Source organism: Papio anubis, chromosome X, assembly GCF_008728515.1.
Source record: "Papio anubis isolate 15944 chromosome X, Panubis1.0, whole genome shotgun sequence".
Classification (NCBI taxonomy): Eukaryota; Metazoa; Chordata; class Mammalia; order Primates; family Cercopithecidae; genus Papio; species Papio anubis.
Window position 1 is genome coordinate 103,752,371 of NC_044996.1, and position 21,588 is coordinate 103,773,958.

Sequence of the window (21,588 nt, forward strand, 5' to 3'; positions counted from 1 at the left end):
AAATTCTCTAGTGTAAAGTCCCAGTAGTTGTCACTGGGAGATGCTCATAGACTTTTGAGTAAGACCCAGTAAACGCTCACAAAGGGCTAGCAAATGGAGAACTTGTCCCTACTGATATTCCAGCTTCTATTCTACACATTGTAGGCTTGGGTAATCTTACTGGTTCCCATTTAGCATGTTCAATTAATGTTGCTACAAGGGTATTTTACAATACGAGGTAAGGGAAACATTCCCCAGTCAGACACAATATCCCCATAATACAGTCAAGTAAAAGAGACCCAACCACTTCATGTAAAATGTGTTCAAATGTACCAACTTACCTTAATTTTCTCAATCCTTACTTTCCTAACTGTAGCCTCTATTACGACTTTACCAACAGGTTTTGAGTTTACAATAATAGGTAGGGGAAGCGTTCCCTGCCGAGACCGGCTCGATCGGTGAGACCCTAACCCAGCAGCGCTAGAGGAAGACACACACACAGAAATATAGAGGTGTGAAGTAGGAAATTAGGGATCTCACAGTCTTCAGAGCTGACAGCCCCAACAGAGATTTACCCACATATTTATTAACAGCAAACCAGTCATTAGCATTGTTTCTATAGATATTAAATTAACTAAAAGTATCCCTTAAGGGAAACGAAGGGATGGGCCGAATTAATTGCAGCAGGAACACGCCCTTAAGACACAGATCACTCAGACTTTTGTTTGTGGCTTAAGAATGCCTTTAAGCGGTTTTCCACCCTGGGCGGGCCAGGTGTTCCTTGCCCTCATTCCCATAAACCGACAACCTTCCAGCTTGGGTGTTAGAGCTATTATGGACATATCACAGTGCTGCAGAAATTTTGTTTATGGCCAGTTTTGGGGCCAGTTTATGGCCAGACTTTGGGGGGCTTGCTCCCAACAAGTCTCCCTTCTTTGATTTGCAAAGAGATAAAAGCAAGGGCAGCTCTGTCACAGTGAGCTACTTCTCACAGCAGTCGGGATCCGCTTCTGCAGACTATACAAAGACAAACAACATAGATTAAAAACACAATCATCATTGAAATCACAGAGTTTCCAAGTGTTTTTATCCATTTTAATGGGTTACTAGCTGCTAATTTGTCTGCAGCTCCTTTAAGCACTCCAGTTCCTGGCATTAAGGTCAGGTGTGCCTGGGATGCTTTAAATATTTGTTCTTTTAATTTTGCTATATCCAAAAACAAATTTGTAGAGTGTCCTTCTAGATGCTTTTTTTATTCTTTCCCAAATTTTGATCTTATTAAGAGCATGTAATAGTTTCCACAAATCCTTATGTTTAGCTCCTAGAGCGGGCCATATCATTTGAGGTTGAGGTGCCACTGTACCTCCATGGTTCCAGATAATAGGAACTTTTGCCATACTTCTTATCATTTCTACCATCTGACCGTTTTGTTCAGATCATCTGAACATAGTGTGGCTGTGGCACGCAGACTGAGAGGTGCAATTCAAGCTAAACATCCCCTTAGGGGACCAATTAATAATGATTCCATAGGAATCATTGTGCAGCACCTCTGCGTGTTCTGCAAAGCAATCTTCCTACACAAGTATGTTCAGTTTTTCTAACTGGGTCCAATTCTGTGGTTTTTGAGGGCGGTATGCCTCGATTATAAGAGTAGATTTATTATGGTAAATACTGAAATCAGAAAGCATGTGTAACTGTGTCATAGAGTGATTGCAGCCAGGCATTATTACCAGCCCTTATAGAAGGAATACTCACGGCAGTGGTGATAACTGCTATCATAGCTACCATTATTCATTGTGACTGGTTGTCCCGCTTTCCTTTCTTCTGCCATCTGTGACAGTTTCTTGACCTGTCCCCAGGTGGGTGGCTGTGTTCGACGGGTGTTGCCCATGACAGTTGGGGTCCTTCTCAGCGTCAGCCTCAACACGGCTGCAACTGGGGCATCCTCGGGATCCTCCTGGAGTCTCTTCTCGGCATCTGGCTCATGATAAGGTTTCAGGTGTCTTGATGGTATCCAGATCGGCTGTTGATTTTGGCCTGGAGAAATACAAGTGTTATGCCCAGACCGTTTGTTCCCCAAAGAAGACCACCAGAGTCCAGTGTCAAAGCCAAGTGGCAAGGATCTTTACTACAAGTTCGAACCTGGTCCCTCCATTCCACAGTATACAAGAGGGCCCCGAACAATGCTAGCGTTTGCTTTTTATAGCCCGAAAGTTACAGGGGAACAAAGAAATTCTTTTGGCTCCCGCGCTTTCAGTAACCTTGAACGGCTGTCCCCTTATCGGAGACTTTCCAGGTGGTGTTTGTACTGGGCTGAGGGAGTTGGAGAGATATATGGTGGTATGTGGTGGGATGGGAGGATGGGATGTGTTTGTACTAGGCTCAGGGAGTTTTGAGCCCGGGACTGAGGAATGTGCCCAGCTCCTTTCACAAGCATAACCTCTACCCCAAGTTATTATTTTACCTATTTCCCAACTTTTTGTTATTGGATCTCTCCACCAAATAATGCTAGATTCAATTGCCTATGGGCTGTCCTGTAATCCCTATTTCTCCTTTTTTGTTTTTGTCATCAGTTGTTCTTCTGTATGAAATCGTAACTGAGCATTTTCAATTAACTGTGTGGAATGAACAATGTATGAAGAATCAGAAATCACATTAATAGGCATATCAAAAGCAGTCAATACCTCAATTACAGCTACAAGCTCCGCTTTTTGAGCTGAAGTATAGGGTGTCTGAAAAACTTTACTTTTTGAGCCAGAATAAGAAGCTTTACCATTACTAGACCCATCTGTAAAACAATGAAAACGCTTAGCAGGATGCAGGTTTTTTACTGCAGGAATTGTAAATGCAAACCGTTCACAGTCTTGCTGAGCTAAAGGGATAGTAAAGAAACAGTCTTTTAAATCTATGACTATTAAAGGTCAATTTTTTGCAACTATAGCAGGAGAAGGCAATCCTGGCTGTAATGCTCCCATAGGTTGTATAACTGAGTTGATGGCTCTTAAGTCAGTTAACATTCTCCATTTACCTGATTTTTTCTTAATTACGAAAACTGGAGAATTCCAAGGAGAAAATGTTGGAGCTATGTGCCCATTTTCTAATTGTTGAGCAACTAATTTCTCTAAAGCCTCCAGTTTCTCTTTACTTAGCGGCCATTGTTCTATCCAAATTGGCTTATCTGTTAACCATTTTAAAGGTATAGGTTCTGGAGGCTTAACAATGGCCGCCATCAAAAATTTTTTCCTAATCTTTGGCAGGAACTGTTTTTCTGCTAGAAGCAGTTCTTTCAAACCTTGCAAATTTTTTTTTAGTCCCATACCAGGGACATACCCCATTGCAGGAATTGTATGTTGATTTTGAGGGCTATATCATTGTTCTGGAATTAGAACTTGTGCTCCCCATTGTTGTACTAAATCTCTTCCCCATAAATTTATAGGTACAGAAGTTATAATTGGTTGAATAGTCCCAGGTTGTCCATCGGGCCCCTCACAATGCAAAATATAACTACTTTGATATATTTCAGCGGCTTTACCAACTCCAACTACGTTAAATTGAGCGGGTTGAATTGGCCACGTGGACGGCCAGTGCTGTAGAGAAATGATTGAAATATCCACTCCTGTATCTACCAAACCTTCAAATTTCTTTCCTTGAATAGTTATTTCACAGGTAGGACGTTTATCAGTAATTTGATTTACCCAATAAGCTGCTTTGCCTTGTTTGTTTGTGCTTCCAAATCCTCCTGTTCGTTTAATTTCACTTTTTCCCATCCCCACACACGGCACAATCAGGAGCTGTGCTATGCGATCTCCTGGCTCTGCTTTCCAGGGAACAGAAGTAGATATAACAATTTGAATTTCTCCATGATAATCTGAATCAATGACTCCTGTATGTATTTGTACGCCTTTTAAACTTACACTAGACCTTCCTAAAAGTAATCCTATTGTCCCTGCTGGCAAGGGTCCACAGACTCCTGTTGGGACCTTTTGCGGGGGTTCCCCAGGCAGAAGGCTCACAGCTTTTGTGCAGCATAAATCTACTGCAGCACTACCGGCTGTGGCCGGGGACAGACATTGTACAGGGGTGAGGGAATGGCCTGAGCTGGAAATGCCCCGGTTTAGAACGGGGCCCGGGACGGGCCCCTCATGGCGTTTCCCGAAATCAGGTTCCCATCTATATCAAACTTAGGGTGACACTGACTAGCCCTGTGTTTTCCTTTTTTTACATTTTGGACATATTTCAGGATCAGCAGTTTTCTTTTTTCCCCTATCTGGCGGCCTGACTCGCTGATTTTTTCTACATTCTTCTTTAGTATGAATAACTTGTTTAAACTCTGAGTAATTTAAAAGGAAAAGGCTCAAGTGTAGCTATGATATTTCCCTCTTGATCTGGGGAGTGTATTCTAACAGGTAACTGCCAATCACCCTCTCTTCTAGCTTGCTGAATTCCTGCCTGAATAGAACTAAGAGTGTTCGCTCAAGGTGCTGCTCAAACAGTCACTGGGACAACTACTTTCCGCCCAGTATCCTCCGGAAAAGAAAGATCTAGGGGGTCATTTTCTTCAAAATAATAAGGAGGGGGTGCATAAGGGTAGGGATGAACCTCTCCTTCCTTTGCCGCTTTAGCTTCAGCTGGCAAATAAACATGCTCTGTAACCTCTTCTATTACTTTGCTATACGCTTGTTCCTCCTCGTCATCAGTGTGAAAAAGTTCCAAGGTGAAACGAACCAGACCCCCTGTCCCATTGTTACCCTGACGCTTCCGAGCTCCCCTTCTTACTCACCACTGGGATGGCTTTAAGAGTACTCGGGTGTCCTCCAGCTAGTTTTCCATTCCAACCATCGCTCCGGCGACCCTTCAACCTGGATCCAAGCCCCCACGAATGGACGCCACTTGCCAAGACCAGCTCACCTGGGGAGACCCTAACCCAGCAGCGCTGGAGGAATTAAAGACACACACACACAGAAATATAGAGGTGTGAAGTGGGAAATCAGGGGTCTCACAGCCTTCAGAGCTGAGAGCCCCGAGAAATTTACCCACATATTTATTAACAGCAAACCAGTCATTAGCATTGTTTCTACAGATATTAAATAACTAAAAGTATCCCTAAGGGAAACGGCGGGATGTAATGTAATTAATTGCAGCAGGAACACGCCTAAGACACACAGATCACTCAGACTTTTGTTTCAGGTTTAAGAATGCCTTTTAATGTTTTCCGTCACCAAGGGCCAGGTGTCTTTTGCCATTATCATTCCTCTTCAAACTAACAACCTTCAGCTTTGGCTTAGTCCACTATGGACAAATCACAGTGCTGCAGATATTTTGTTTATGGCCAGTTTTGGGGCCAGTTTATGGCCAGACTTTGGGAGGCTTGCCCGCAACAGTTCCCCACCCACATATAATATCCAGTTCCATCAAACATTCAGTTAAAGGAGACATAACTTCTTTACATAAAGCCTGTTTATAAACATTCTAAATCTCGTATTCCTACCAACCCTTACTTTCTGTCCCAGTCCCAGAATTTCTCTTCTTCACTCCCAGACCAATTTACCGTTTTCTCCTTAGAAAAAAGCTTTGAATCCCCAGCAGACGGTTGAGCCAAGGGACCTTGGCCCTTTTGTCAATCTTTGTCTTGATTAACCTGCCTCGACATTGCCCCAAGTAATTGTTGGCCAGCTTTCTCATTGTAATCTCTTCCTCTGATTTTTTCAATTTCTCCTAATTGGGGTAAATACAGCAAACCTGTTTGGAACCCCTTACCGTTAGGAGAACAGCAGAATCTCCCTACCAGCCTTCTATAGTGAAGGCCTTTGTTTTAACCCCATCAATTTCCACTTTATTCATCCCATTTTTTAATAGCCCTCTAAAGACTCTACCCTGCTTAGATGAGTCCCATGACTCTCCTCTTTCTTTTTCCTCAGTTTCACCCCATCAATATTTTCTTCGTTCACCTTATTTCTCAATAATCATTTAAACTTTCCACCTTCCTGGAATGAGTCCTGTGACTCTCCCCTCTGCCTTTCCCCAGTCTCTTGTTAATTATGCTCATGTTTTCATTGGTGCCCATACAAAAGAGGCTCCCTTACCCACAGCATTTGCCATGACTTGGGTAATAGGCATATTCAGTCATCATAAAGCCAGTTCCACATGGTCTACATAGGAAGCAAATGAGCTGCTGCTTCAGGGTATTCCACTTGGCATATATAGGTGAAATTGGACAGTCCCCTTCTCAGGGTAAACACATCCAGTCCACCATGCTGGCCATTCCCTTGAAAATAACCTCCTGTGTGTCTGGAAATCTACCTTTCCATCTATGATTGTTCAATAATGAACTCCAGGTCCTCCCTCAACCAAACATGCTCTTCCATTCTCGCACATTTAAAACCAAAGAAACTGCTCTGACAGTTCCTTCATAGTATACCCTCCAGTTTCAATAGTTTATCAGTTTTACCCTTTCCCTACATTGACTACCCTTCTTGATAACCACAGGTTGTGTAACTGCCCGGTGGGTTCATCTTGCCCGCTGTCTAGACAGAGCTGATTTATCAATACAGGGAAATTGCAATAGAAAAAAAGTAATTCACCCAGAACCAGCTGTGCGGGAGACCGGAGTTTTATTATTACTCGCATCAGTCTCCCAGAAGACTTGGGGATCAGAGTTTTTAAGGATAATTTGGTGGGTAGTGGGCCAGTGAATCGGGAGTGCTGATTGGTTGACTCGGGGATGAAATCATAGGGAGTCAAAGCTGTCCTCTCATGCTGATTCAGTTCCTGGGTGGGAGGCACAGAACTGGTTGGCAAGTCCAGATTGGGCCATCCAGTTGTTGGAAATGCAAATACCTGAAAAGACATCTCAAAAGGCCCATGTTAGGTTTACGATAGTGATGTAAGTTGCAAATCTTATGACCTCCAGAATAATGGCTGGTAACATTTAGATTTCCAGCCCCTCTCATCAGTACTTGGTGGCTGGTGGCCTTTCATTCGTTTTACAAGAACAGTTTAGCTTTTGGGAAGGGCTGTTATTTAAACTGTAAGTTCCTTCCCAAGGCTAGTTTGGCCTATGCCCAGTAATGGACAAGGACAGTTTAGAGGTTAGAAGCAAGATGGAGTTGGTTAGGTCTGATATTTTTCACTGTCATAATTTCCTTAGTTATAATTTTGCAAAGGCAGTTTCAGTCGTAGAGGTACCTCATTGTCCTTGCATAATTTTTTCCTTGGGGGTCAGCTTTGAAGCTAGTAGCCTGGGCTTAGACAGACAAAGTCTAACCTAGCACTCTCCTTTAATTTCATTTAGCTGTTAGAGATAAACACCAAAGAATTAAGTATTTCACTTTTTCATATTAGTCTGCATACCCTTATGCAACCAGTGAACCAACTGCCCGGGAGTTGCATCCATCTCTGAATTCCACCAGTAACTTTTACCTTTAGTAGCTGATTGCAGCACAGCTGCAGCTCAAAACAGTGAGAAACCACGTGGCCACCCAGGAATCAAAGATTCCTCATCTCCCACCTTTTTGACGCAGGATTTTTCTTGGCCACTTTGCCAATCAGGGACCTCCACGGCCAGCAACGCCCCCCTACCTGGCCTTTGCTTGGCCATGGGCCTGCTGAGGCGTCAGGCCCACTCAGCCCACCAGTGCTATGGCTTGTACCTGCGTTCAGCAGTTCCCAAGCTCCTGTCCTCATCCAAGAAGAATGAAGATACGCTGACAATTTGAAGGGTGAGGATGGGTAGGGAAGAATTTTATTGAGCAGCAGAACAGCTTTCAGCAGAGAGGGGACACAGGGATGGCCCCCCACCCCTGCAGTCGTGTGGTTTGTCTCTCTCAGTGTGGCTGGGTCCAGGGTATTTTATGGATTCAGAATGGGGCGTGTGTGCTGATTGGTTTGTGAGTATGCAGAAAAGGTTAAAGTGAAGACACCACTCAAAGGTGGGCACAGCAGTGTAGAAAACCAATTAGGGAAGGGTAGGTATATGTAAAATAGGTGAGGGGTGATCAATCAGAGGAAAGTGCACCGAACAGGAAGATAGGTTCTCAATCTGGTCCATGGATTTACCCGGGACATGTAGCTAGGCTTTAAACTGTCTTCAGCTTGAAAATTGGTTTCACTGAGGACTCGCCCCTATCTGTCTAGGCATTTTGTCTGCCTTCTGCTGCTGTCACTTTCATTCTTTCCCTTCCCAAACCACGTGTTTCTGTGAGCCAAGGCCATTCTAGCAAACCCTACCTCATTGAAACCAATTCACAGTTTGGAAAGAAAACAAAACTCACAAAGTGCTTTTCTACTCTTTAAACAACAATTAACACAGATGATTTCTGTGACCAGATGTGTGGGGATTTCTCCCCAACCAACAAGCAAGCAAGCAGTTCTGCAGTGGACACCAGTTAGGCGTCCTCTAATTCAGTTATGTTCTGACACTATATACCTAGAGATAGCATCAGATCCCACAGGTTGAGGGCTTAGTCCCCAAGACTGGCCCCCACCTTCAGATGCCAATGGCTAGTCCCAGGTTGTGTCACCTGTGCTTCTGACTGACTGGCTATAAATCAGGGATCCCACGGCTCCCTCTTTGGGCCCAATTAATTTGCTAGAGCGCCTCACAGAACTCAGGGAAACAGTTACATGTACTCGTTTATTATAAAGGATACAGATGAAAAGATGCGTAATGCTGGGGCACGGAGCTTTCCTGTCCTTTCTGGACAGAGGCACCACCATCTGGGAAACTCCACAAGTTCAGCTATCCAGAAACTCTCTGAACACTGTCCTTTTGAGTTTTTATGGAGGCTTCATTGTGTAGGCACGATTGGTTAAACGATTGGCCATTGGTGATTAATTTAACCTTCAGCCCTTCTCCCCTCCTTGGAGGTTGGGGATGGGGCTTAATGTCCCAACCCTCCAATCCTGCCTAGTCTTTCAAGGCTACCAGGCCCATCCTGAAACTACCTAAGGGTTCCAGCCGTCAGTCAGCCATTAGCATACAAAAAGACATCATTCTGGAGTTTCTAAGGATTTTAGCGATTGTATGCCTGGAAAGAGGGTTGAGGACCAGATATATATTTTACAGTATCACAGAGCTGATCATCAAAGTTTCACTATCCTTCAGCTTTGGCTTGTTGGCTTTTCATATAAGCTTGAGTGTGCTGGCTAAACATTGTCTTTTAGGAATGCACAGCATAGCGACTTCAGTGGCAGTCATAAGAATTGGAATCATTTCAGGGGTGGTAGTTGAAAAGCAGACAGGAAATTAGCAGATTTAGAATAGGGGAGAAACTTTAGCATTGAATTAGATGAGGCAAAAATATCTTTGAGGGACAAATTTTGAATTTTAACATCTTCATATCAGTCAAATTTGGTTCATATTATGCTTCAGAACTAACCATTCTTTTCTGTAGATTCTTTAAAAAGCCAAAAGTAGAGGCCGGGCGTGGTGGCTCAAGCCTGTAATCCCAGCACTTTGGGAGGCCGAGACGGGCGGATCACGAGGTCAGGAGATCGAGACCATCCTGGCGAATACGGTGAAACCCCGTCTCTACTAAAAAATACAAAAAACTAGCCGGGCGAGGTGGCGGGCGCCTGTGGTCCCAGCTACTCGGGAGGCTGAGGCAGGAGAATGGCGTAAGCCCGGGAGGCGGAGCTTGCAGTGAGCCGAGATCGCGCCACTGCACTCCAGCCTGGGCGACAGAGCGAGACTCCGTCTCAAAAAAAAAAAAAAGCCAAAAGTAGATAAAGATTTCTAAGAATGAAACAGTTGAGGATAGAATTCCAAAAATAATGCTGTTCCATTGTATCGCCCCAGTTACAAAACACACACACACACACACACACACACACACAGAGGCACACAAAATCTATACCCTGGGAAACAGTGACTTGGATTGCAGTGAGATTTAGGGAATTTAAAAGGCATCATATATCAGTGCCCAGAATTCTCTACTCCACTGTCTCTGTCTCTTTCTGGGACCAAGTGTCCTGGCCATTTTATTACCAATCACTTCTTTGAATTTCTAGATACAATTGTCTTAAGGTGAAGTCCCCTGTTCCATGTAACTTCCTGTCCTTAATCAAGGGGAAAAAAAGAGAGATAGATGTCAAGGGAAGAGAAAGAAGAATTGAATATCTCACGTCTTCCCTCCTATACCCGTTAGTGTCTATATTCATTTTCTCTTAAGAGCCCCAAGCGTTGAAGTCACAGATTTCTCTGAGAACCACATTTAGAAAATTAATAATAATAAATAATAGCCACTGTATATATATTCATATAATTTTAGAAATATCTCTGAGATAGATTCTATTATTACTATCACTTTCTAAATGATGGATGTAGATCCACAGAAGATAACTTGCCTACAGTGATAGAACTGCTATATTAAGGCCGGGCGCGGTGGCTCAAGCCTGTAATCCCAGCACTTTGGGAGGCCGAGACGGTCGGATCACGAGGTCAGGAGATCGAGACCATCCTGGCTAACCCGGTGAAACCCCGTCTCTACTAAAAAATACAAAAAACTAGCCAGGCGAGGTGGCGGGCGCCTGTAGTCCCAGCTACTCGGGAGGCTGAGGCAGGAGAATGGCATAAACCCAGGAGGCAGAGCTTGCAGTGAGCCAAGATCTGGCCACTGCACTCCAGCCTGGGCGACAGAACAAGACTCCGTCTCAAAAAAAAAAAAAACAAAAAAAACTGCTATATTATAAGGTCTAGATTTGAACCCAGATAGTCTGACTTTAGAGCCTACATTCTTTAGCTACTGTTTTGTATGGACTCTCATAATATATGATAATACTCAATAGAATCTAGTTTATTGCTTTAAATAAGGAGACCAGCTATCCCCAATGACCAAAAATATATCTCATTTATATACTTGTTTCCAATTTTCAATCTCGAGATTTATTAACTCCTGCCAACTGTAAAGGTACCCTGTTTTCATTGTAATTGATAAGTAATCTGAAGGTCATATTTTGAGACTCTATGAATATACTGTGTTTCCCTTTCACCCACTGGATTTTAACATTCTTCGATGATTCTTTTCTTGCCCAAATCAGCTGTTTCCTTGGTGGTAGCATCTTGGTAATCTTTTGGTGAATGGATATATTAGATTTGAAGTTGTGCTTTTAAGACATCTTTTGGTGAATGGACATATTCGATTTGAAGTAGTCCTTTTAAGACATCACTCTAAACAAGTCTTGTTGTTTTATATTATTTCTCAAACAGCACTGTATGTGGCATACTTTCTAATATTTTCATGTTGCCTCTTCTTCCCTTTCCTCTTATCAAAAGCCAGCCTAAAAATGTATGGTTTTAATAAACCTACAAATAAAGTATTGAATCTGGGAAGTATAAGTTCTCTAGAGTTCCAGAAATATCTGGAGAGAGAAAAAAAAAAAAAAAAAACTGGAAAGACGAAACCTGTGTTAAATTTTATAATAACACAGAAAAGTCTTTAAGAGGCTCACTTTTTTAATGGTGCCTTGGCCAGCAGAGGGCAATATATTACCAGCCCTAGTTAAACCTCTTTTGCTGACACATAAACTGCCCACATTGCACTATTTTCCAGCTAGAAACATAAAACAATAGAAAAGTTTGGGGATTTTTTGAAGCTCTAATACAACAATACGTTTCTTTTAGTAGTTGAAAACCACTTTACACATGATAGAAAAAAAAAATCGTATAGACAATGGATTTCTGTCCTTAAGATGAAAGCCCAGTGCCACTCATCAGCCTTTAATAGGATATGTCCTTTAGGGATAGGTTTTGTTTTGTACTAGTGATTATCACAAGAGTTACTTTTGTAAAATATTCACAACTACAGTTATCCTAGTGGTAGAAAGAAAGTCTTACATTTTAGTATGTGAAAGTTTTTATTACTGTATCTTTTAGTTTTTCTTTAACTCTTTTTGATCATAGAAATTGATGGACAGTTTTAAAAGTCAAATATCACTGAAAAGCTTGTAATAAAAACATGTTATGTCTATTAATAAATGTAATTTAAAGTATTTTCACCTAATGAAGACAGTATAGGAGAAATCACCGCTATCCTCGACTATAGTCACTTCCTCTTGTCAGTTTAACAACTTATGCTGCATATTCCTTCTACTTAAGTGATTTTTTTTTTTTTTTTTTGGAGATGGAGTCTCGCTCTGTCACCAGGCCGGACTGCAGTGGCGCGATCTCAGCTCACTGCAACCTCCGACTCCCTGGTTCAAGAGATTCTCCTGCCTCAGCCTCCCAAGTAGCTGGGATTACAGGCACGCGCCACCACGCCCAGCTAATTTTTGTATTTTTAGTAGAGATGGGGTTTCACTATGTTGGCCAGGATGGTCTCAATCTCCTGACCTTGTGATCTGCCCATCTCGGCCTCCCGAAGTGAAGAGATAGCTTATAATAACCGTTGCCTCTGTATTCAGCGCTCTTCATCAGGGGAAGCATGTACTTGTTTTTATCTCTGAGAACACATGGTTTGTTACTAAATCTTCAGCAGCTCCACCACTCCCTGCCCTTAATTGGTTTGGAAGGTACATTCTCTCTCTCTCTCTCTGTTTCTCTCTCGCTCTCGCTCTCTCGCACACACACACACAAAGCTTTCAAGTAAAATAACTCGAGGCATTGTCTTTTTTGTTAAAGAAATTACTATATTTATTGTCATCTTTTTAGAAATCAGTGCTACACATATTCTTCATTTATATTTTTTATGCATCATTTATCTATTGCTGCATACTAAACTACCCCCAGACTTGGTGGCTTAACACAAGAACCATTTATTCACTCTCAATTCTGCAATTTGTTCCGGACTCAGCTGGGTAGTTCTGTTTGTCTCACCTGGTGGTCATTCATGCAGTTTAGTCATCTGGCAGCTCAGCTGAGGCTAGCTGGTTCAATGTGGCCTCACTCACGTGTCTGGAGCATCACCTGGAAGAGTTGAGCAGGCCGTGCCCCTCTCTCCATGTGATCTTTCATCCTGGGCTTATTTACAATGTGATGGTCTCAGGTTCCAAGAGGCAAAACTGGAAGCTGCAAGGTCTCCTAAGGCCTTATTCAAATGTCATACAATGTCTACCACATTTTATTGGTCAAAGCAAGTCTTAATACCTGCCCAGATTCAACTGGGAAAGTAGACTCCACCTCTGGATGAGAAGAGTGGCCAGGAATTGGGGGCAGTTTTTAACACATTTCTTTGGATGTGCTTGCAACTTTAATGTTCTAACTAGACTTGTTATATTTTCTCCTTGCAGTGCAGTGAATTGGCTCTTTCTTTAGGGATTACTATAGTATGTGTATCTCAAAGTTCATAGTTTCCTGGGTAATATTCCTAAAAGAAAAGGAAATTCTACTTTGTGAGAGATACCCACTGTGTCCCACTTTGGTCTTGGAGCTATCATGTTGTTTTGGTTGTTTCTTGTATTAAAAGGTATATTCAGTGTGCCATGAATCCAGCTGGGTGCAGTGGCACTTGCCTGTGGTCCCTACTATATGGGGAGCTGAGGCAGGAAAATTGCTTAAGCCCAGGAGTTTGAGGCTACAGTGAACTATGATTGTGACAGTGCACTTCAGCCTAGGTGACAGAGTGGGACTCTGTCTGTAAAAAAAAAAAGTATATGTATATATATAAAATATGCCATTAATCCATGGTGTTTCCTTTGTACTTTTTATCTTCTATAAATCCTCTCCCTTTACCTTCTCTTTCCAGAATGTTAATCTAACTTTTCAGTAAAACCAGAAGAAAAGTCTGTTGCTCTTGCTTCCCAATAGCTGGTTTGATCCTGAGAACTGGATAAGTTCATTGACATCTTCAATACCAGAGCTTAAAAGGATGTAGAAAGATGATTAGTCTAGCATGGTGGGGTAGCTTTCCCTCCTACCATGCTGGGTTGTACTCATTACTCAAGGTTTCATTATTTTCGGGATCATAAATGTCAAACTACTGGGCCATGAGACTCGCATTCACTTACTTAGCTGCATCCTCTCCCTACTTGTCACATCTTTTTGGAACTCTGTAGTCAGTCCCCACAAGAGCTGACCCTGTGTGTTCCTGTGTTTTTCAAGTTTCACTAGCCACAAAGGGGAACTGAATATGAACATGCATGCAAACCTCACCAGTTCCCTTTGCAGCCAGCTGAAAGTTGTTTTTCATATAGAGGAAACAGCGTTTTTCTTCTGAATACAAACTGAATTTCCACACAAATATGAAGCATTTCATCTTCTGACAGTTCAGAGGACCCAAGAGAAGAGGGCACCAAATTGTGAGAAAGGCCATTAAAAGAGAAAGTAGGAAAACAAAGAGACAAACTGAATTGGGGAAGAGAGAGGTGCTGCTGAGTACAGGAAAGGAAAAAAGCAGACCACGAGGAGGGGCACCGGGGTGCTAGAAAGTCTCAATACGTAATGGCACACAGGACGAGGCAGGAAATGTAGAAAGGAACTGTCTGCAAAGGGCCTATAATAGCTATGCCAGCAGTATTAATGGAAGGCATTAAGAACTTTTGGTTTAGAAATTTGCTGTTGGACAAAATTTCAAAATATACCACATTTGCGTGATTACTGGGCCTGCCTGAGTTCATGCTATGGAGCCAGGTGTAGATGAAGGTGCCTTGTCCTCACTTCAGAATGCAATATGGTGACCTGTTTGGCATCTCTTATTACATGGAGAAAAACCAAGAATCAGATATGTATTAACATCTCTTCTTTTTTTTCTTTTTTTTCTTTTTTTGAGAAGATCTCTGTCACCCAGGCTTGAGTGCAGTAACATGATCGTAATTCACTGTAACCTCAAACTCCTGGGCTCAAGTGATCCTCCCACCCCAGTCTCCTGAGTAGCTGGGACTATAGGCACATGCCACTATGCCCAGCTAATTTTTTAATATTTTGTGGAGACTGCTTCGCTATGTTGCCCAGGCTCGTCTGGAACTCCTGAGCTCAAGCAATCCTCCCGCCTCAGCCTCCCAGAATGCTGGGATTACAGGCATGAACCACTGTGCCTGGCCCAACATTTCTTCTACTGGCATCCTGCCAGGTGCCCTCACACTCTCCTCCTTACTTGCTCAAGTTTCAGAGTATGGTTCTGATTAGCATAAAATACAGTGGATCTGTTACCTCTCCTGTCCTGGACGTCACTATTATTAGTGAAAGCTGAGGCTAAATAAAATTACTCTTTCTGAGTTACTTCCCCCACCTCACTTGATCCAGATCAACTTCCACTATATATCTTCCTAGTTCTGATGTTTACCCTCAGCTTCTAGCCATTCCATTTTATGTATTTTCTCTGCCTTTCCCTTGGCATTTGGGTATTTGGATACCATATATTGCATGTTTTTACTTGCCAGGTACATTTATTCACTCACTGAGTCCTCATAACAACCCTATGAGTTAGGTACTACTATTATTCCTGTTTTCTCAGTAGAGGAAATAGGGCTTGTCCAATGTTACATTGTAAGTGATGGCAGCAGAAATAACTTAGGCAGCCTGCATCATTCACCCTTTTAACCAGTCTTTTATGCTGCCTTTCAGTTTGTTATTTAATAATGCTTAATATTATTGGGATAAGAAAACCTATTGGATTCAGCCTTACCATAATTCTTGCCATGGCCTTAACAATGGGATCCTAATAATCCATATACATTGGCCAAGATCAATCCCCTGAACTGTGTTGGATGGGCAATACCAACATTTTCTAGCACTTTTTTTTCTTCTACTTTTCCCTCATCCCCTAGTGAATGGCCAATTCTTTCTTTAGATATGCTAATGCATTTAATCAGTTCATCTCCTGGTCTAAGAGACTTTCTGTCTCTAAAGTTGTTTTACATATTTCTATTCAGGTATATGGATTTTGTAGTTGAATTCTTAGAAAACATTTCTATTTTCATGTTCTCAGGGAACATCTGATTTCGACTCCTCTATACTATTTATAACTGAAATACCAAGCTATCTAATTGTAAGATAATTTCATCTGCAAGTTCTTTAGCTTGGTCCTTGAGGAATGCATCAGGGCCAGTGTTTATTTAGATTTATTGATCAGAAAATTTTTTAAGTTTGTTTGTAGTGTCTGACAAAAGAAACCATAAGCAAAGTAAAAGACAAGTGCATAGTGTTAGAAGTTATTTGCAAACTATATAAATAACAAAGGATTTAGAACCCAGAATATGTAAACAACTACTTCAACAATTTTTTAAAAAGAAAAAGGAAAAAAAGGATAAGCAACTCATTAGGGGAAAAGGGAGGGGGAGGGGTATAGATATGAATAGGCCATTCATCCAAGAAGAAGCCTGAATGAGCAAAAAGTATATGAAATGATGCTTCATTTCACTAGTAGTCAGGGAAGTGCAAATTAAAACCACAATAAGATACCATTTCACACCTACCAAATTGGCAAAAATTAGTAAATCTGATAAAACCAAGTGTTGGTAAGGATGTGGGTAAACAGGAACTCATTTCTGCCTCGTAGTGGGATGGGCATATAAATTGGTAAAATCACTTTGGAAAGCAATTTGTCAAAAATGAGATAAGCTGAAAATGTACATACCCTTACAACCAAGCATTTCTGCTTTTAGGTGTCAGCCATAAACTTCACACATGGGCACTGGGTATACAAAAGACTTCACTTGAGCATGGTTTCAATTAGTGGAAAAAGTGGAAACCACCAAATTGCCCAGTGTATATGGAGAAATGAACTGTTGTTTATTCATGCAGTAAAACACTACATCAGTGAAAATGAATGAACAAGACCTACATGAATCTACATAGATAAACATAATTTGAGTGAAAAGAGTTACAAAGAATGTAATAGTAAGACACCATTTGTGTAAATTTTTAAAAGAAAAAGTGCATATTGTTATGCATATGTATGTTGTAAAAGCACAAAAATATACATCAGAGTGATATACACCAACTTCAGGAAAGAGGTTTCCTCAGGGAAGGATGTGAAGTGAGCTTTAATGTATCTAACTTTTTGGATGTTATATATGGGTACAAAAAAACTTTTAAGTAAAACCAAAACGTTAACATCTGTTCAATTGGGGTGATGGGTATTTAGCTGCCTGTTATGTTGTGTTTTTCCATTTTTGTATGTTTGAAATGTTTTATAACTAAAAACTATTTATATGTGAAATTACCAAAAAAGAGTATAAGTGTAACAGTTAACTGTTGCTCCCAAAAAACTTGCGTGACTTATTAAAGCAAAAAGAGATTCCATGTATCATCAACACCTGTATCCAAACCATACTTAGAAGGCTTTTCCATCTTTTGATGGTTCTTTATGCATTTTATGGGCCAGAAGCAAAACTAATAAGGGTAGGATGCTCTAATTTGACTCCATTTTTTTTCTTCTATTTAACCTGTGCGAGTTTGTTCTGGATTATCATACATGTTTCAGAGAGAGCTTCCAGAGTATACAAATGTGTGATGATTAGAAGACTAGTCTTAAAGATTGTTTTTTGTTTTTGTTTTGAGACAGAGTCTTACTCTTTGGTCAGGCAGGAGTGCAGTGGTGCAATCTCGGCTCACTGCAGCCTCCACCTGCCAGGTTCAAGTACTTCTCTTGCCTCAGCCTTCTCAGTAGCTAGGACTACAGGTGCGTGCCACCACACCCAGCTAATTTTTGTATTTTTAGTAGAGACGGGGTTTCACCATGCGGGCCAGAATGGTGGCGATCTCTTGACCTCGTGATCCGCCCGCGTTGGCCTCCCAAAGTGCTGGGATTACAGACGTGAGCCACCGCACCCAACAAAGATTTTGTTTTTTTGACATCACACAATTTTGATGAGTGATAAGCAGAGATTTTTGCCCCCAATACATATTAATGGCAATTTATGTTTTTTAAAATAAAAGACATCTCAGCAATCACCATTGTGCTTGGACAGAATTAAACAAAAGTGAAAAGCATTAGCAGAGACAATGTCAGTAGAATGGAAGTCTACCAACTTGCATCCCTACATATGTAAAATACAGTTGCTGCTTACATCACAATGCCATGGAGATTAACTAATGATAATGCATGGGAAGCACCTAGAACAGTGAAGGGTGCATAAATAAACAAATGTTACTTTACTTCCTAATCCCTTGCATGTGAACTTGAAGTGGGGAAATAAAAGGAAAAATAGAAGTTTCGAACAAACTTACTACCTCCTTTCCAGTTCTGTGCTCACTGTGACCATCCCCAACCAGCTCTCCAAGTCTTCATCTGGAAACGTGGACTGAACTGAGGCACTATGGCAGCCACTCAGCTGGGCCATGTAGCTATGACAGAGGACACTACATCATCCAACGTGGAAATGCCCCATAGTTTATCTCTTGTCTGAGTTTACTTAATTCAGATTATATTCTGAGTTTAAAATCTTTTCTTCCGATTAAAAATACCCCTACAAGTGTCTTTACAAGGGAACTTTGTTGGTGGCTGAAATAAAAGACTCTCCAGTAAATGTTATATCTGTTGTGAATATTTTTCCTACTTTGTACTTTTGCTTCAGTTTTTATGGTTTGGGACAAAGAATCTAAATTTTTAAGTCAAAGCTATGAATTTTTCCCTATAGTTATTTCTATTATTTTGTTTAAAAGTTCTTTCCCATCTACAGATGAGTTAGTCATTTTTTGATCTTTTATGGTCTCATTATTTACACTTAATTCTTGGGTATGCTTATAAATTTTTGGGTATGATAAAAGGTAAGGCTGTAAATTGGCCTTTTATTTTAAATAGGCACAGCACTATTATTTATTAATCCATCCCTTCCTTCCTGATGCTTTTTGTGATGTTTCCTTTATTTGCAGTGATTTTCTCTGAGGGAGGAGAATGTATGGGGGTCACCTGAGCTTTGCATAAATACACTTAACCCCACCTTTTTTTTTTTTTTTTGAGACAGAGTCTCACTCTGTCACCCAGGCTGGAGTGCAGTGGTGCTATCTCAGTGTGGCACGTTGGCTCACGCCTGTAATCCCAGCACTTTGGAAGGCAAAGGCGGGCGGATTACCTGAGGTCAGGAGTTCCAGACCAGCCTGGCCAACATGGCAAAACCCTGTCTCTACTAAAAATACAAAAATTAGCCAGGCTTGGTGGCACGCACCTGTAATCCCAGCTACTCCAAAGACTGAGGCAGGAGAATTGCTTGAACCCAGGAGGCAGAGATTGCAGTGAGCTGAGATTGCACCACTACACTCCAACCTGAGTGACAGAGTGAGACCCTGTCTCAAAAAAAAAACAAAAAAGTCATATACCCATTTTGTACTTTTCTCATGTATCATCATATCATCTAGGATCTGCTTAGACATGTGTATTCGGTTCCACAGATTTATTCTTGTGTCTGCTCCCCACTGTTATCCTTACTGAAGGATAAGAATATATTTTAATATCTGATAAAGTATTATATTTTGAAAACATAAAAAATAATTAGCCCATTAACACGTTGCTGCAGCATCCAGGCTGCTTGTTGAGAGAACTCTTTTCATATTGCTTTTCTCTTGTGGGATAACTTTCAGTAAGGCTTTTGTTCAAATAGTTATATTACCTATACTTTTATGTCAGCAGGAATAAATAATCCATTTTTTAAAGTTGAAAATAAAACTGTACTGGAAGAGAATTGTCTTTTTCTACTGACCTAATCTTAGAAATTCAACCACCATCAAACCTGGCTCTAAAACTAACAGCAATATTAATATTAACTAATAACAACACTGAGATCTCACTCTGACAGCCAGGCAATTCATTTTACCGGTGTTTGGTTTTGCATATATGAGATGTTATTTAGAAACCTGTTCTGAAGGTCTTTGCAAGGTAAAGATATGTATATACTTCTGAATTTCTTTTTTCTGTATGCTTCTAAAACTAAACCTTGGGTTAGGAGAGGTAGGAACTGTTTCCTGCTTGCAAATACTAATGGCTCAGTAAGAAATAAAAGATTGTATGTCATAAGTAGCCGTAACTTTGGTAAGTCAGTAGCATATTTTTTCTAAACATTTAGAAACCTTCTCAGGATTCCAGTTACTCTAAGGCATGTTATCAGATTTTTCTCAGTAAGCAATCTGTTATAAATAGATTGATTTATATCAAAATGTATTTTATTTTGTAAATAATTTAAATGTAAATAATATAGCAAGAATTAATTGAGTATACTTTAAAACTTTCTTAAGAATGCCATTGTGCAGAGCTTTATAGTAATCATCTTATCTAGTATAATGAGACAGCTTCTAGAACTATGAGTGTATTTATATTCATTTTAATGTTCCTTAAAAGTGATAATAATTGATAATATAATTTCACCAAACTGTATACAATGAGATATGTAAGATGTTTACCAGTAATGTAAAATAAAATTTTAAATTTGAGGACATGAAGGAAAGTAGAAGTTTTCATAACTTAAAACCATACAAACAGAAATGCTAAATTTCATTTAGCTGGTATGTGTTAACATTGTCAGGGCAAAGTAATTAATTTTGTCACCTTTTTCTGACCCTCTAATTTTTCTGCAAATTTCAGTATTTATCCTCAAATATTACTTATTTTTAAAATATACTTTTGCTTTGACTTATTCTTTATTCAATTAATTATGGGCACTTATTGAAATTAGTTAACTGGCCTGGCGCAGTGGCTCATGCCTGTAATCCCAGCACTTTGGGAGGCCGAGGTGGGTGGATCACCTGAGGTCAGGAGTTCAAGACCAGCCTGGCCAACATGATGAAACCCCATCCCTACTAAAAATACAAAACTTAGCCAGGCATGATGGTGGGTGCCTGTAATCCTAGCTACCCAGAAGGCTGAAGCAGGAGAATCACTTGAACCTGGGAGGCATAGGTTGCAGTGAGCTAAGATCATGCCACTGTACTCCAACCTAGGCAACAGAGCGAGACTCCATCTCAAAAAATATATCTATATATAGTTAACTGAGCACTGTATACAAGACAAATCTCATTAAAATAAACTCAGTTCTGATCAAAATCTTCATGCTCATTCAGATTGATTTCTCAGCCAATGGCCTACCTTCAGTTTTAAGAAGTATTCTGACTATAAAAAATTTTTATACACCATGATAGAAACTTTCAGATGAGTCCTTGGAGTTTGTTCTAAGAGGCTTTTACATATTCAGTCAATAACATTCAGGTTCTGTGTATGACCAAAGAACTGGACAAATGTTGGCCAAACTTTCAAGAATGTTTGCCTAATGACACCCCCTAGATTGCAACTGTATGGTGTTCTATACAGCTATATTCAAATGGACCAGGATAAAAGCTAATTACACCCAACTTTTTTTCTTGTAAGCACTCCTTCCTTCCCTTTCTCCCTATCTTATTCATCTGTTCATTCTTGTTAATTATTCAACAAATGTATATTGATCTCCTATAGCCAAGAAATGTACTAAGCTCCAGGGAGGCAATGACAAACAAGACTAAGACCCCTTTCTTTTAGAGCTTACTGTCCTGTTATTTTTTAATGTGCATGAAAATTACGGAGTTTGCTCCTTTTAATTCTAATTTACAGATTTTATTGTTGTAAAGTATTTCAAATACCCAGGAATTTACCAAAAATAATATAATCACGTACCTGCTATCTAGATTTCAGACATTAACATTTTGCCATATTTGCTTCAAATTTCTCCAGATATAACCATTAACTTTAAGTTGGTATATATCTTGTATAT

At 40.6% G+C, this 21,588-nt stretch overlaps 2 protein-coding genes across 4 annotated transcripts in view; one reads left to right on the plus strand and one right to left on the minus strand.

The window, feature by feature from the left end:
- Positions 1-21,588, plus strand: part of CASK (calcium/calmodulin dependent serine protein kinase) — a 323,187-nt gene that overhangs the window by 127,463 nt on the left and 174,136 nt on the right. The gene's annotated exons all lie outside the window — the stretch shown is intronic.
- GPR82 (G protein-coupled receptor 82) overlaps positions 1-21,588 on the minus strand; it is a 103,216-nt gene that overhangs the window by 10,208 nt on the left and 71,420 nt on the right. The gene's annotated exons all lie outside the window — the stretch shown is intronic.